Genomic DNA, 17,676 nt, shown 5'->3' with positions numbered 1-17,676 from the left:
ACCACATACTGCAAACCTCCGGCTCTGAAACCATCAGTGCTAAGCAAGACTAAGAGGTATTAAACAGCATGAGAGACCAGCCTGTATTGAACTTGTAAGGACCAGCAGGTTGCAGGAAGTGAGTTTGGTAAAGGAATCAGCCCATCTCCAAACACGTGGCTGGAAGGCAAAACACAGTTGCTCTACTTCTGGAAACAATTAATTTACAAAGAAATGCGTTAGTTTTATGAATCATGGAATCCTCTCACCACTCATTCATTACTCTAACCAGTGTGTATTAAAAACCAGTTTCCACAAAACAGAACTTTGCCTACATTTTGAAAGTCAAAACAACATTTCAATCCTAAGATTGGAATAATTTGATTTGTAGTGACAAAGATTTTATGTCACTTTAGATTTATAAGTGAAACCAGCTGAATTAAATGAAATAAATTTGCAAGCGGAGCAACTTGAAGTAATTACTTCAGTGTGGTTCGGCAGGGCCACAGTAGTTCTCCTGTGTGTTGAGTCTTATCAGATCCATGGGGATGGACCCCCATACAAAGATCTTTCAAAGTCAAAGGGGCTTGGGAGTCCACCCAAGCTGCTGATTTCTGGTCTAAAAGCCAAATCTTACACATGCCAAAAATGAGCTTAATGTGAGAAAGGATATCCCTGTGTGTCTTAAAAGACAAAGGAGAGGATAGTTACATTAGGAAACTGGTAGCAAGGGTTGATAAGCACAAATCAGAGAAGCAGCTAGATAAACAGCACTTACAAATCTCAATAAATTATGGAAGAGGCAAAGAAGTTTTTGGGCAACTCAGATAAGGCATTCAAGCTCTAGATGGCTATAAATAAGAGCAAACTACAGTTATGATCAATATGGTTTCTCTAAGAAGTTTCAAATGGCAGTTTGACAGTCTGTTTATCAAAAAAAAGGGGGATTGATTACCACTATCCCAGAAATCATTTATATTATGCCCCTTTTTGCTAGCACAGTATTCAGTATTGCTTACATTTAGTAATACATTGAAGTTTAGGTTTAGTTTAGATACTTAAAGGACAAATCACACATAACTGTTTAACTATTATCAAACATTTCACAAATGGGATGCTGGATATACAAATCTATTTTAGTAATTTCATGCAACTCTTAACCTCTCTGAAAAATATATGCCTTATGACTGAAAAAACACAAAATTTGGAAAATCAAGTTTCTAAAGCATATTTAGTTACATCAGTTGGAAACATCAAAAATAGGTTTTAAAAGACATGCTGAAAAACCACCCCTACCATAAAGTCTTGAGTCTGCCTAACTGGTAGGTCTAGACTCATTAAATGTCAAAATACTAACTGTCTCTTATTTTCAGAACACAGAAATGTATATTTTTCATGTCACAGATGCCAGAGGTGAAAAGCAATTCAATTCCAACCTGGCATGATATTAAAAAGAACTGCTGCAGAAATCTCAGGAACAACAAACCCACTTTAGGCCTAAGGGAAAGCCTGCAGAGAAGTGTCCTTACTAAATTTTAAAAAGAAAGGCTTTGAACTACAACATGGAAACAAATACGGACATTTTCTGTGAGCTTAAAAAAAAAAGAAAACAAAGTGAATAGATTATTCCAAAACAGAAATAAGGTCCTGGCACCTCAGCAATAAAAAGCTCACAGGACCAAATATGTTTAGTCTCTTCCCTTCATGTTTAGCTTCAGTTTTGCCGAAGAAAATGTTATCCTTTCAGATCAATAAATCTTGGTAATGGCCTCTGCAGAAGTCAATTTCCACTTTATTCTATACAGTAGGGAACACAGTACGAGAGACTCAAAGATTTATAAAGCATATTGTGGGGTTGGGAAGAACCGCAGGTTAAGTGCAGATCTTGCCTCTTGAAACTTCAAAAGGCAGTGAAAGAGGAATGAGGGAAAATGAGGGCCAAAAGGAGATGCTGATCTAAAAGAGTAATTTAGGGTCTTCCTTCTTAAGCTGAAGGTCAAGAGAGCCTAACAGTGGTTCATTAGGAAAAGAGCCCTGAAGTGGGTTTAAAGCTGTAATAGTAATCTGTTTTTCTTTTTTTTTTTTTTTTTTTCATAGGAGTCTTTAAACACTGGGCAGTACTTTCAAGGCTTGGAAGTTACCAATGGGCTGAAGACCAACAACCAGCCGTGTAATGACTTACCAACATGACATAAGGCTTCACAGTCCGGCTTCAACTTAAATGGCACATGCCTCTGCCTCCTTTGGTTTATCAGGGAGTATCTAAGAAAATGAACAGCCTTACTAACATCAGCAGAGAAATTCACAATATTGTCAATACAACTGCCAAAATACAGTTTAAAACCAACCATCAAATTCAACCAACAGCATAAGACTATCTGAGTGATATGAGTTCTGACATATAAATCAAGCTCTAATATTACCCACCTCATCCTATATGATATTTTCATGCAAGATGGAAAATGACACTACAGAACTACAGGGAAGTGTAGTCTTGGGTCCCTTTACATATGATGGGGAGAACGGTGTTGTTGAGAGAGGTTTAGCTGAAAGTAAAATACTTTGCAGTTAATCTTGGATGAGCAACCGTCCATACAATTTTACTGCAGCCTGCCTGACACAGTTCTGGCACATTTGCACAGTCTGTGCAAATGGCATCCTCTCAGACACATTTGGAGCTTACTTCTGGGGTGGACCAGGGACAGTAAGCAGTATATATGAGGCCACACGCTTTAGAGTGAGAAGAGAGTTTAACTGTATAAGTGAACGGTGTGCCACCCATGCTTTGGATCAGAGAAAAGGCGTTGGATGTTTTATTTGCAAGTTTAGGTGAGCTGTATGGCCAAAGGAGTGATGATAGCATCAGATGGGTCAGCCAGAGTAGGAGCCTGCAGGCTTTAAACTGTATGTGATCTGAAGGAGACCACACAGAGTATCCTCCTAAAATTGACACCTTGGGTATCTGAGGGTAGTTTTGTGGAGGCTTCCTGAAAAGGCAGTAAGGCAGAACTACACACTGAAGGCAGCGGCTTAGGTTTCTAGCTGGGCTGTTGCAGATTAAAACTAAAATAAATAACGCTAGATAAAATAAATGCCACCTGAGCCCACCTGAATGTTAGCTCCTGCACTAATTCTGAGAGTTAGTGAGGAGGAGGAGGAGGAGTGGTGGGCTCTTTATTTCCATTTTTGTTGGCCATAATTTTCCACAAGCAGCAAGAGAGCTTCTGAAAGTGATCTGTAGAGCCTGCCGGGGTCCTGCATCTCCTCCCACCCAGTGGTACCTCACGTGAACCAGCTCAGAGCTGACAATGCCGGTAGCCTACGGGGTGGTAGAAGGCCAAATAGGAAGGGACAGGGAAGATGTTGTTGGTTTCCCAGATAGTACCTGCTCTTGATTGTCCTGATATGTTGAAGAGAAATCCTTAACTTATTTCATTAAATGTCCGCTAAGACTTTAGGAGTCACAGTGCAAGTCTTGTTCATGTGAAGGAACAGTTGCGCACAAGAATAGTCCGGTTAAATTACCGGTCAGTATGTTCGCATCTGTGCAAGCTTTATTCATATTATCAGGCTCTTTTAAGCTATATTTGCATAGAGTATTATGAAGAATGTCTTTGCAATTCCCCAAAGGGAATACACGCATTTTCATTTCTGGTTTGCGGACACACAAAAGCGAGTGAAAGAAACAGTTTGCTGTCAGAGAAAATATTATTTATTTATTTATTTTAATCTAAGAGCACTTATCTTATTAATTCTTACTAATCTTAAATGCTTATTGCCAAGACAAAATTTTAATTGACAACAGAATTTATCACTGTAATAAGATATGTGTTACCACAAAGGCACCACGAACCATTATTCCACAGAGCTGTTAACAAGGCTTCCTGATGGCTCTCCAGAATAGTTTTGTGGACCATGCTTTATGCAGGCAGATTTTTTTAAGGAAAAACTCCAAGTATCCTGATGGGCTATCCAAGGGAGAGGACAGCAAAGAACTTAGAAAAGAGAAAATGTTGTCTTACTGTTGAGAAAGTAAACAGACACTTAGGTCTGGTTTAATATCTTTATGTCACAGGTAACTTAAAAATCATGATCAACTGACTAAATACCACTGGCAAATTATGGCAATTATTTTCCTAATTCACAGAGTGTTCGTGATAGGATTGTGTAAAAAATGTTAGCTAGCAAGTGGAGAGGAGAAGGTGTTTAAGTAACAATACCTCAAGGATTGCTCAAAAAATTTTAGTCAAAACCCAGAAGTTTTTCCACCTTTTTTTACTAGAAAAGAAGCTTGGAAGACTGCTAGTACCTTTCAGAAAGTTATGAGAATTTGGATATAACAAGACAAAATTAAAAAAAAAAATATTGTTTAGCATGCTGTGTGAATTCAACTCTTTTTTATTAAAAATGTAGTTATAATAACAATTTTCACCACTCATGAGGTATAACAACTTGCTTAACACTGAGCAGTGATGCAAGATAGGATATAAGGAAAAACACAAAGTCAGTTAGTTTCAGAAATACTGTCTCACTGTTCTTGACATGCCACCATTATAGAGAGCAGACAAAGCCAGAGAAAGGATTCAATATAGAAGGGCAAGGAAAAGAATAAAGAAAACAAATGCTATAGAAACCAATAAAGAAGCAGCTGAGAGTGATATACGGACAGTAAATGTTGAAAACATGAATTAATCTTTTATTAGCTTACACATTTAGAAAACTAATAAAATTTTCTAAAGATGTAGATCATGTATGCTCACTTTTACATTAACAATCAGAAGTGGGACTGCACATCAATTTAATTGACGTTGTTATGAAAGGAATATGTACATTTGTAATTTTGTTTAGAACCGTACTGAAGTACACGTTTATTTCTATACTGCGTATAAGCCAACAAATGCTAAGACCCCTTCTGTGGTATGAACCGAACTGTGATTATGTTCAGAGCTGAAGGCAGTCTCTTTTTTCAAAAGCTTGCAAGCTATACAAAGACAGCTGAAGAAGAATAAACCATACAAAGTAGAATGATCGATATGATGGTGACTCATGTCAGCTAGCCAGCATATTTTTGGTGGAAGGAAGACGTATAATGAGAAGAGAACTAGTTAAATGGTACAGATTTAGACAGACAGAAGAAGGGCGAAATGTAAAGAGAAAGATACGGAGGTGAGGTGAGGAAATTGTCAGGCACTGAGTCTGAATAAAGGAGTAGGCAAACAGAAAAACAATGCAAGAGAATTTCTAGTCCAAACTGTGGTACACATTTTGAGTACTTAGGAAATTGATAAAACTCTTACAGTTTCTGTGTGGCTTTTCCTTGATTTTTTTTTTCCCCCTGAATATTACAGGGGAAGGGAAGATATGTCATATGGATCCAGTCACCTCCAGGGATGGTATCTTCTCTGTACAGTGTAACACAGGAGAAAGCATATGGAACAAGCCTCAGCTGGACATATTTTATCCTCCTCTGTTTTCAGTGCTATACAAATAATTCTTAGGCCTTTTCACAATCTATATAGAAATAAAAGAATTAAGGACTCTGGTTTTCCCTTTTGTAGAACCATTTCTAGGAGGGATGATCATGTGGCTCCCCTGTAGAGCATTAGATCAAAACCTCATAAATAGCATTGTCTTTAGAAAAATACCTTTTAATGGGGAAAGAATAGAGTTGGGGTAAGGAGGACAACTAGGTTTCTAGCTTACTTTTGTCTACTTAATACCCCAAGGAGTAAGCAGGAGTATGCTTCACCTTTAAAAGCACTGTAGTAAATTACACTGCCCACTCTACCTCAAGGGTTCCCCTAAGGAGGCATCATATTTGGTTGCGATTCCCCCAGTGGAGTGCCACAGGACCCTGTTTGCCTTCTCCATTGTGAGGTTACTCACAGCAGCACCAGGTTAACTTCTATTTTTCTGTTGTGCTCTGTTGTTCTGTTATGTGAACTGTCTAACTTCGTCTGCACTCCATCCTAATTCTGTACTACAAAAGAACACTGAAAATATGAATGAATTGTTCTCTGAATTGTATTTCTAAAGAGCCTCTGAATTTTACTGAATGCAGAGATATTTAAACCATGCAGTAGTTTATCTAGCCTTTTCACTCCCACTTTTCGAGCAAATGAGAGAAGTAAGAAGTAGTTTTATTTGACTTTAAAAAGCACTTAGTCTCTAGAAAGACAAAACAATGGAAACAAAGTCTGGAAGTAATGAAAAGTATATATAAAATGTGTTCCAAAAAGTATCTGCTGCTCACTATCATACTTCCAGAAATAGCACAGAAGTCTGAACTGTCCCATTTCCCCACAGTTTTAATTCATTAATCATGTCATTTTCCTTCAACTTTGAAAATTAACTTATTTCCTTTCCCACTTGTATTATGATGTCATACCATGAACTAGCTATGACAGAACATCAAAGAAATGAACAGATCACCTAACTCTGTGATCTTGACAGCAGTGTGAAGAATATTTTAACAAATCCTCTGTTTCTATTTAATATGCAATGGGGACTGTCTGACATTTTGTAAATGCTATCATCTTGATTTCCAGAATTCTGTTCAGTGGTAGTAAATCTGTCCCCAAATAATCAACAATACAGCTGTTTTTCCATTTGCATGCATATTCAAATGAAAATGTTTGATCTGGATGGTTTTGTAATCATTTTGCAGAGGGGTTTGAGGGGTTTTTTTGGTGGTTTGTTTTTGGTTTTTTTCCCCAAAGATGTATGGCCAGAGAAAAGTGAGGCAAGTAACTCAAATGTTTTGACAGCATTTGTGCAAAGCAACTGGTTTTCTTCTGTTGGGCTATTTGAACACCGTCTGCCACACTGAACATCACATGCTCATTCTTCCTTGCTCTAACTTTGCAAACCACAATCTGCTTCAAACAGAAAAGTAATATTGAGCAGCCCTATATTTAGTCTTCTTGTAATATGGTGTATCAGCAGGAGCAGTTCCATCACTCAGCTGGAGCTCTGCCATTTCCTCGGTTGACATTAGCTAGAGAATCTCTTTTCTCGAGAGGTGTAGAATCTGAAAATGACTCTTTAGATATGAACTTGATGCCATAAGACTTCATTGAGGTGAAGTCACCACTGGTTAATTATAAAACATGGATTGAAAAACTTACTGACTTTAAAGATGACACACAGAAATATGCTCCAAGTTTGGAGCATATGCTTCATCATTTTCGAAGAATTTCAACAAAACTTTCATTTTATTTCTAATGATAAAGTCATGCACATATTTTCTTTCTTCTTTGGAAAAAATTATTCCACTCCCAGAAGCAGGATTTGGAACATCTACTCTCCCAGGAAAAGCATGTTTAGGAAAGTATGATTTTGCCAGGTTTCACAGTCCATTGGTGATTGCCAGCACCTGCAATAAACACTGGACAATACACTTATCTGCTCAATTTGATGAAACCAAATCAATAGAAAATCCAAATTTAGGTGCCATAGTGTCTTAAGTAGAAGTATCCTGCTACCCACACGTGGCTCCCCATTCTGAATGATGCTTTGGGAATGTGAGGCAGGCAAGCTCACAGGTCGATGCTGAAAGGTACGACCCTGCTGGCCCCATATTTTGAAACATGCCAGAAGCCTGTGTACAAATAGCACTCTTTTCTTCACTTCACAAATTTCAGCAGTTTAACAAGTCCCTGAAGTGAGCCAGAATGCAAAGACTCATCCAAAGCATCACAACAAGAAGCTGGAAGCCCTCTGGAGATCTGCAGTCCGCCAGTGCCTCCACTCTGCTGATCTTGTCTAAGCTGTGCTGAATGAAGGTCAACCTTTCAATTAATGCCTATTCCACCGTAGCAAATTGCTTTTTTTTTTTTTTCCTGAATTGATGTGATATAGAAGACTTTTTTTATTATTAATAATTTAAAGGTTCCATCTTTATTCCCTTATCCAATGGCCTGCTTTAAAGCATTAGTGGAGAATACTAATAGGGCTACTTTCGCATGGGAGAGGCTGGTGTAAGAAAGAGTACCTATAATAAGGTTCAGCATGAGGCATAGGTAATCCCTAGGTACTTTGTGATATTTGATTTGATTTGTGGTCCTTTGCAAAAGAGGCAAAACATGCTTGAACCTGATAAATGTCCTGTAAGAGAAACAAAAATGTCTATTGGCCAGAGAACAAAATTACTCCCAAAGGGATATGTTGCTTTAGGAAGGAATATTTTCCATAACCAACTTATTTCCAATAACAGGATGAGATAGAGGAAGAGGGAGAGAAAGGTCAGATTGAGATGACTCTTCAAGCTTCTTCTATTTAGCCTCTAATAATGCAGTATAATAAAGTTTTATAGAGAACAAAATCTTCCCAGTAAGTATCTTATTAATTATCAGCAGGTTTGGAGTGTTTTAGTTAAAACACTGCTACATTTATGTTCATCAAACATTTCAATAGACTTCAGAAATCTTTTAAAATTTCTTTTTTTCATTATAAATTTTCCTGGAAAGAGTCTATATTTTCATTTATATCTTGATAGCACCTAAAATTTTGGGATCCTGAACTTGCTTGTCTACAGTTAAATTATTGCTATGAAAAGCACTTCAGCTAATGCGGCATGTCTTATGATTGCATTCTTCAAGGCTCAGACCAATATTGGCAGGGGATATCTTTAATAAAGACAGTAGGTAATGTTTTTCCAGTTCTATTTGTCAAACAAAAGGGATATTTCTCATCAGCACAAAATTCACTTAGCATTCAAACTCTTGCAATGTGCTGATCTCGTGAAAGAGAAAAGGGGGCCAACAACTTGAAAATTCTTAGCATTGCTCCATGGGATTTTTTTGTTCTCCATCCCTTCCTGTTTGGCTTCAAGTACCTTGTAGTGTGTGAATATTAAAACACTACATTCCTGGAAAATAAATACTGATACATCTAATAGTGTAATTTTTATTTGTTTTTCTAACAAAAGCCTTCTTGTCCACAAGCACAAAAAATTCTTTTGATTTTTTTTTAATGTCTTTGCTAGTATGGTCTTCAGTGCACTCATCAAATAAGGTTTCTAGGTTCTGCCTAAATCAGTTTCTCAATTATTCAGATTTACATTTAAGAAGCCATTGGCTGTATCCTTCACATGTAGAGGACGTCCCTACTATTTGCAGAAGTTTAAATTTATTAAGCAAAGATGGAACTAGCTGAATATCAGTGAGACTGATACAGTAAAAGAGAGACATCTGACATAGCATTTGAAGAGGATCCTGAAAGTAAGAAAACCTTCTGGAGAATGCAAATGAAGGAAAAGTCTTGAAAGCCATCTTTACCATTTGCAAACTGGGCTATTTTGACTACTCGTTATTCAAACTTTACAGTGGGCAAACCTCTAGATGTTTTAAGTGCATGAATGTCATAACACAACTGGTGATGAGACAGCATATCCTAAAAGAATATAGGACTGAAGAAGCCATGTACCTCAGCAGTGAGATGTCTAGTGTCCGGTAAAATGCTAGTCATGCCACCCCTAGGGTACACAGTGTATTTTCCCCTTTTCATGAGCTAAGTCAGTAACAATATATACCATGAATTATTTTAACTAATGAATGTGTGTCTGTAGGAAAAGGCTAAAAAGAAGGGAAGTAGTGCTTGAAAAATGACAACGTAAAGACATCTTTCATATCTTGGTGTTATGGCTTGAAGCCTTAAATCACTAGGCGATATGAAATGACACTGCTTGTCCTATCCTCCTGGTGAAAGTGGCTGACAGAAGGACTTCATCACACACACACCCCCCACACACTTATATAAATGCGCAGAGAAGACTTGCGCTAATCTTTCTTGTTATCGCCAGCACTGAAAATGCTACTCTTCCTTTTATTCTCTTCGATATACACTGCAAGCAGCTCCGAGCTTTTCTCATTAACCTCTCTTTTCTATACTTATCAGCATCTTTTCCACATTGTTGGGGCCATTTTCCAAACAATTGTTTGAGGGGAGGGGAAAAGCCAAAGCAATAATGGGCTCAGGGTCACAATTGAAACTGCTCCGTATAATAAGCAAACCTGAAACAGTAAACTGAGAAAGAGAGAGGGAAGGAGAAGGAGAGAAAAGAAAATGCTGACTTGGGTCAGGGGTCAGCTCTCTGATCTCATTGTCAGTGCCTCTGCCTTTTGCGTTATGGAATTTGTCTTTCATTACCCTGTCTGCCACTCCTGTCAATACACCCTGAAAAGACTCCTCAATAGGAAATTGTAAAGTTCTGGTTGAGGTAACAGGGGGAACTGCCCGATGAAGCCGGCTTGCGACTCACCGCCGTTTCCTGGGCCTCTGGTCTGGTGCCGATCTTTCCTCGGCATCGGACAACAGAACATCAACAGCGACTGCAAGGGAAGAGGGGTTACGCAGCCACCCCCTGGCAAAACAACGCAGGCAGGGCATCCCTGCTGCTTGAGGTAATGTGTAACTTCAATATGTGAGCCCCTCGGGTGCTACAAAGGTAAACAAAGCGGGAACGCCTATTAATAAATAAGAATATAAAAAATTCATTTGTTTCACCCAGAGAAAGAACATAATGCTCCTCTGAACCAGGGGATGGGGTAAAATGAAAGCTCTGTGTTAACGGCAACTTTACGCGTCATATACCATAAAGATATCAAATACTGGTTTATTCTTTCTAACTTCCTCCTTTTAGCTGACTGAGGATTTCCATCGCAGTTAAGAGAGTTATAATCTCCCTGACATTTGTACTATATCAACCTATACTGAATGTCTTTCCAATTGAGTAGTCAATTATCATTAGCACTGCTGAATGTCGCAAGGAGGATTTTTATTGGGTGCAAAGTCATGAATGCTTCCACTGTCCAAACCAAAATATTTGGCCATTAATATCCCATTTGAAATATCAGATTTTCTTTGGTTTCAGTTCATCCTTCAATTTTAGCTACACTGTATTTTTTTAAAATTTGAAGTCTTTTCTTCCAAACTGGTGTAATCTACTCGAATTTGTGATGCCAAACCTAGAATTAGTTATATGACTGGTGAACTTATAGTATGCTTCACTGGAAACGTTCTCTTGAAATAAGGATCACACATCCACACTCCGTTTCTGAAGTTCTGGCAAACTGTAATTAAAGTGCTTTTTTCCCCCAAAAAAAACCTTTATTCAGAGACAATCATTAGACAACAGTGAATCTCAAGATTTCAGTGTCCTTGCAGGCAAATACAGATCTCTGAAGCCAAATTTTAGTCTCTGCACAGTTCTACTCATAAATATACTAGGATATGTCTCTTCTAGCTGCAAAACTTAGAAGCAACAATTGTCTGAGTTTACCAAAAAGAGCTGTGATGTGGTTCATTCAATCCAACCTAATACAACTTCTGCTTCCTATACAAGTGAAAGCTCACTAAGGAGGATACTCTCACTTCCATAACTCTTTCTGCAAAAATCCAAAAGGCCAAAGCAATCCAAAGGACAGCGTCCCATAAGAGTGACAGTAGAGTAAGGAAATAATTCATTCTCATTGACCAGCTTAAGAATATGACATGACGCCAATTTGCTACCTTTTGAAACAAAGGAGAGGGGACAAAAGATGTTTTGGTGCTCAAGCTTGTGATATTGGTGTGAGTTATGCTGCCTGTTGGAGCTGACAGAATAACACAGAGACACTTCATCACTCTAAGAAGGTCTGTGGGGTAAATCGAATTAGTCTTGTTCTTGGAATTAACACAGTCAGTGTGTTGTTGAGTTACCGTAAAACCTATTGTGGTGGGTTTGACCTTGGCTGGACGCCAGGTGCCTACCAAAGCTGCTCTATCACCCCCCCTCCTCAACTGGACAGGGGAGAGAGATAAACAACAAAAAGCTCGTGGGTTGACATAAGGACGGGGAGAGATCACTCACCAATTACTGTCACAGGCAAAACAGACTCAACTTGGGGAAAAATTAATTTAATTTATTACCAATCAAATCAGAGTAGGATAATGAGAAATAAAACCAAATTTTAAAAACACCTTCTCCCTTCTTCCCAGGCTTAACTTTACTCCCAATTTTCTCTACCGCAGCGGCGCAGGGGGACAGGGAATGGGTGTTGGGGTCAGTTCATCACACCTTGTCTCTGCCACTCCTTCCTCCTCAGGGGGAGGAATCCTCACTCCAGCATCGGGTCCCTCCCGTCGGAGACAGTCCTCCATGAACTTCTCCAAGGTGACTCCTTCCCAAGGGCTGCAGTTCTTCACAAACTGCTCCAGCGTGGGTCCCTTCCCTGGGCTGCAGTCCTTCAGGCACAGACTGCTCCAGTGTGGGTCCCCCATGGGGTCACAAGTCCTGCCAGCGAACCTGCTCCAGCGTGGGCTCCTCTCTCCACAGATCCGCAGGTCCTGCCAGGAGCCTGCTCCAGCGCGGGCTTCCCACGGGGTCACAGCCTCCCTCAGGCATCCCCCTGCTCCAGCGTGGGGTCCTCCCTGGGCTGCAGGTGGAGATCTGCTCCCCTGTGGACCTCCCTGGGCTGCAGGGGGACAGCCTGCCTCACCATGATCTTCCCCACGGGCTGCAGGGGAATCTGGAGCACCACCTCCTCCTCCTCCTTCTGCACTGACCTGGGGGTCTGCAGGGCTGTTTCTCTCACATAGTCTCACTCATCTCTCCGGCTGCAAGTTCCTATGCAGTTTTTGTCCCCCTTCTTAAATCTGTTCTCCCAGAGGCACTACCACCGTCACTGATGGGCTCGGCCTTGGCCAGCAGCAGGTCCATCTTGGAGCTGGCTGGCATTGGCTCTATCAGACATAGGGGAAGAATCTAGTAGCTTCTCACAGAATCCACCCCTGTAGCCCCCCTGCTACCAAAACCTTGCCACAGAACCCCCCCACACCTATTTAGGAAGAGGAATTAACAACTCTCAAAGGGTTATGGGAAGCTCTCCATGATAGGAAAAATGAGACTGGGCTTTTTTCCCTAAATTTATATGTTCTAGTTCAAAGTGAAATGAATGAAGTCCTATAATCTCTGTTTTGCAAGAAGTCAGGTTAGACAATCACAATGGTTCTTTGTGTCCTAAAAAATCCCTAAAAGGAACAGAGGACCTGATCCAATCTGGAATTTTTGAAGTTTGCTGTAGAAAGGAGAGCTCTCAATTCCTATTTGGATTCCTGAAGATCTTCTCATTGTTCCCCATCTCAAATGCATCCAATATGAACAACCGATTGTGCTTCAGAAATTAAGCCCCATAAAATACTTGTTTACTACTTTCTACTATGCTTAGTAAAGTGTAGTTACTGGAGACTGCTCATTTGTAGGACAGACTGTCCCACTTTCGTAGTCAGGTATATTTGGAAAAGCTCAGTATCTGAGGAGGCTTACATAATAAAGGCCTTCAGGGGCACTGATGTAGAACAAATGCCAAGTTTCTGAGTTCATCTGGAGAAAAAGTAAATGGTACAATGCACAGACAAGTCCCCCCCCCCCAGACTAAAGCAAACTAGATTATCTGTTACGAAGTAGTACCAAACTGATACAAAGGTGAGCTTTGGAACGTGGAGACTTGGCTTTTTCTTTTCCTGAGGTGCTCTTAAGTGCTTGTATTGGTATAGGAAAGTGTAGTATTTTATCTTAGAAAAAGCACTTGAGCCATTTATTTGTATCTTACTGGTAGGTGAAAAGTCTAACTCAACTGAAAAGTCTAACTGTGTCATTTCAGTACACAAAAGTGAATTTCACCCACAGCAATCCCACTAGCCAATTTACCAACAGATGTTGTTTTATAGCGAGATCTATTAAATGAATTTGTCCTTCATTAAGAGACACTATGTTATAAAGTTTCCCCCAATAGCTTTCCAAAGCACACTTGCTCCCAATTTGGTTGAAGTCCAGTCTTTGCTATAAAGTGCAAAATACTTGGCTGCTAACTAAAAATATATAGCAAGCAAGAAACACTTTTTAATTAATATAAAAGAAGTAGTTGTATTATTAACAGTGGTACTGGGAAAAAGTCAGTTTTATTTTTCCTCCTAAATTATTATTATATGTCTCCCACTGCTGGCATTTTCTTTGAAATAATCGTCCTTTTTCCAAAAGGTAATGGATACTTTTACCTTCCATACTTTCCCTTTATGAGCATTTATAAGCCTCACTGCACATACTTTATCCAACAGGTAAGGTTCTACCTTATAAAAAAGCAATTTAGCTTTATAGATTTGGCAATACTGAACACTTGGTTAAATGAAGGGTGCCTCATTTAAGAAATGGCATATCTGAAAGGGCCTGTTATCACAATTTTAAGTTAGTGTAAAAAACACCATCCAGTACACTGATATGGATGGAAACTATTGCTTCTGGCATAGTCTCACATTGGTGGGTGCCCGGAAATCTTTGAGTATATGCTTCAATTTAGCTGGAGAAAAGTTGGTGTATCTTCAGGACGAATTTTTTATTTGAAACTGTGTTCTTTTGTGTAGGAAAACATTTGTACAGAAATTTGATATATTATTTGCTCAAGTTTTTAAGATACATTGCTTTCCAAAATAAGGGACTTCAAAGGCAGCATTTCTAGAACAAGATTGAATCATAATGAAGTTTTACCATATTAAATGTTACGCTTTCTGTATTCCAATTTTAATCAATTTAAAATTCAGACATCCCCAAATTGTTTTCATTTGAAAGAAAAACAAGTCAGAAATGGCAGAAAGTGGTAATTAAATATTAGGTTTTATAATGTTAATGAGATTAACATTTTATAATAACCCCAGGTTATTTTATATTATTTTTCATCTGGCAGAAAATAAAATATGCAAATACTAGGGCATTTGAGGATCACTTTGTCAGCTATGCTTATGGTCATTTTTTATTAGAACATTAACTGATTCACTTTAAAAAATCTGTTAAACAAAATAAAAGTACTTTTGCACAATTTTAGCCTTAAAATAAGATTCCTTTATTTTCAGTCATCACATAGTATTTTGAGGTATCTTGTAAAAATTTTTTTTTTTTTTCCCAGGAGGTAATTTAAAAATAATGTCACTTTGTTTTATTTTTGGGGTTGGGTTTTTTTCAGAATTAGGGGGTAGTTTTCTGGTGTGTTTGTTGCTTTGGGCTGGAATTTCTTTGTCTCTTAGCAATAATTTAATTCAAAAAGGACCAGATTATCTTAGATCTTAGTCTTCAAGGTAACAATCTCTCCCTACTTTTGAAATGTTCCCCAAGATATCCAAACACGTCAGCTTATTTGTCCTGGTGATCCTTTGGCAATAGCAAAATTGGGGAAGTTTCTTACAATTCTCTATTATTGCATTTTGTAAACAATTTATCTACCACTTCTTTAGAGCTGTTGTCACCCATAATCCTCTCTTGTGTACCATTGACAGAGTGACCTTCATACTCACTGGCTCATCCATCATACAATGAACTTTTCACTCTACACCATGCTCATCCCTTCCTAGTAAGGAAAACCTTTGTCCACATCCCACTTTGCCATTCACGAGGGATTCTGTACTAGTGCAAATGTGTATCAGAAATGAAAAAGGAGGAAGTGGAAAAAGATCACTAGTTCAGCACCTCTGAAAGTTAGTACAAATGGTTACCTTCAAAGCACATCTATCATTCCCATTTGCGGTGCTTTAGCCGATAAGCCGCCCCCATTTGTGCTCCCCCATTTGACAGAAGCTACCTAGTGAATCAGTAACAGTGAAAAACGAATTGCCATTTGAGAAATGCACTTCCCCTGTATTGCAGGATGCTCTGTGCATTTGCCTCATGTGCCTAACTTTAAGTATCCCAATAAAAAGAGCTTGCTTTTAAAATCATAAGCAAACTCGTTCAATGAGCCATATTAAAGAATGCAGATAAAATGTTACTTCCTATCTTTTGTAATTGGCAAAGTTTGTTTTCAAAGTTGCTCCACAAAACATTATTAAGGACAGGGGACTAACCCTGTTCACGTATTTATGTACAAGGTCTTGTGTACTCTGGCACTAAAACGTTTCTGGCTCCTCCAGAGAACAGGTTAAAACATTCAATTTCAATGCAGTTTTATTTGTATTTAATTCTTACTTTTCTCTGCTTTTATTGATATGACAGTTGACTAAAACCTAATCTCAGGTTTTTAAAACCACCTCTCCAACTGCTTATTCTATATGGATCTAGAACCAGCACCATTTTGAGAGTACCAATGACTATGTGGTGCCCCTGGAAAAAAAACTAAGAAATGTTTACTCTTAAGCCGGCACAATGACATAGAATAGGAAGTGGGTAATTGGATTCCTATGACTTGTTATTGTTTTACCATTAGGGTTTTTTATTTTACCCAGAGATTTTCAGAAAAGGTTTAAAGTCATATACGCTTATTCATTCCTTTGAATTATATATGACATAATAAATCAGGGAAAGACCTCAAGCTTAGAAGAGGGGAAGAGAATTATTGAGCTGTATTTAACTATAGCAAGACATACAGCAAGCTGTATAGCTGATGTGGAAAACTAAGGATTGGCAGTGGTGTGTCACTGACATTGACAGATAATAAATGTAAGTACACTTGCTATGTTTAAAGTTTTGTTTCATTTGCTTCATGAAGATAGAATTGGACTCCAAACATTTTCTATTTGCTATTCTTTATCACAGTTATATGCCATCAAGTTTGCACTAAAAGTCGTATTTACAAAATACTACAAATTAGCTACTTGCCAAGAATTTATCTGCTTTTATAAAAAACAAAACAAAACAACCACCTTTTTATACTAAAATACATGACTGGAAATCTAATGAGGCTATAAATACCCTGTGAACATCTTTTTTTTTTTTTTTCCCACTGCAATTGGAAGAGTCTTTCTACTTTGTATTATAGAATTTTTTTGTTTGCTAATCCCAGATTCATGGACTTGAACTCTCTCTCAGAGATGTTTACATAATTCAGAAATACAGACTGCTGTAACTTGAGTAATTTGCACCAGAGAAAGTTAGTCACTACAACACAGGAGAAAGAAGTATCTAACTCAAAAATCATTCACTTGCCAAGGTTTGGTCAGACCTTACACTCATTCACTGGTATTTTCTCCAGCTTTGCCTCATAGGTGCTAATCTGTGAAACTTTCAAACCTTTATTTCTCAGTTACATAAATTTCATTGCCAGAAAGCTTTTTAGTTTGAAATTTGTGCCTTTTAGTTGCGTCTGAATAGAGGAAAAATAAAAGGAAGTAAAATATTTGTACCGTATACCCCAAACAGCAAAATTAGTACTAATAAAAATAAGTTGAAGTTGAATTTGAGTGTGCATGTTTTTTTTAAAAGACACTCCTTCCTCTTTGGTTTGCTGTATAGGGACTTCTTTATATGAATTTGTGATATATGCTTGGGAAGAGCTCCTCTTCCCACCTTTTACAGGTAAATTATATAACTAGTTTCAGTACAAGTTTGTAATAAACAATGGCAGAGATTTGCAGAGTGAGCTCCACTAGGTTAAGGAAAATTACTTCAAGTAAGCACCTGAAAACTACAAATGCCTTTGAAACATCTCTTGAGACTGTAGGTTTTTAGAGCTAGCTTCCACTTCGATGGGATGAAGCCTTTGCTGTCCACACAACAGAAGTACCTCTTCGTTACAGTGGACCCCAATGCAGAAGATTCCTCATTTCTACTGATGAGCAAAGCAAAGTGATGTCAAAGCGGGCATGATCTGCCAGGCATTGGGCAACTAAGAGGAGGTACACAATATCTCTAAGGGGAGTAGACTTGCTGCTTCTCTTCAAGGTGACAACCACTTG

Source organism: Haliaeetus leucocephalus, unplaced genomic scaffold (genome assembly GCF_000737465.1).
Source record: "Haliaeetus leucocephalus isolate CR32 unplaced genomic scaffold, Haliaeetus_leucocephalus-4.0 Scaffold915, whole genome shotgun sequence".
In the NCBI taxonomy this organism is placed as follows: Eukaryota; Metazoa; Chordata; class Aves; order Accipitriformes; family Accipitridae; genus Haliaeetus; species Haliaeetus leucocephalus.
Note: the sequence above shows the minus strand (reverse complement) of the source record.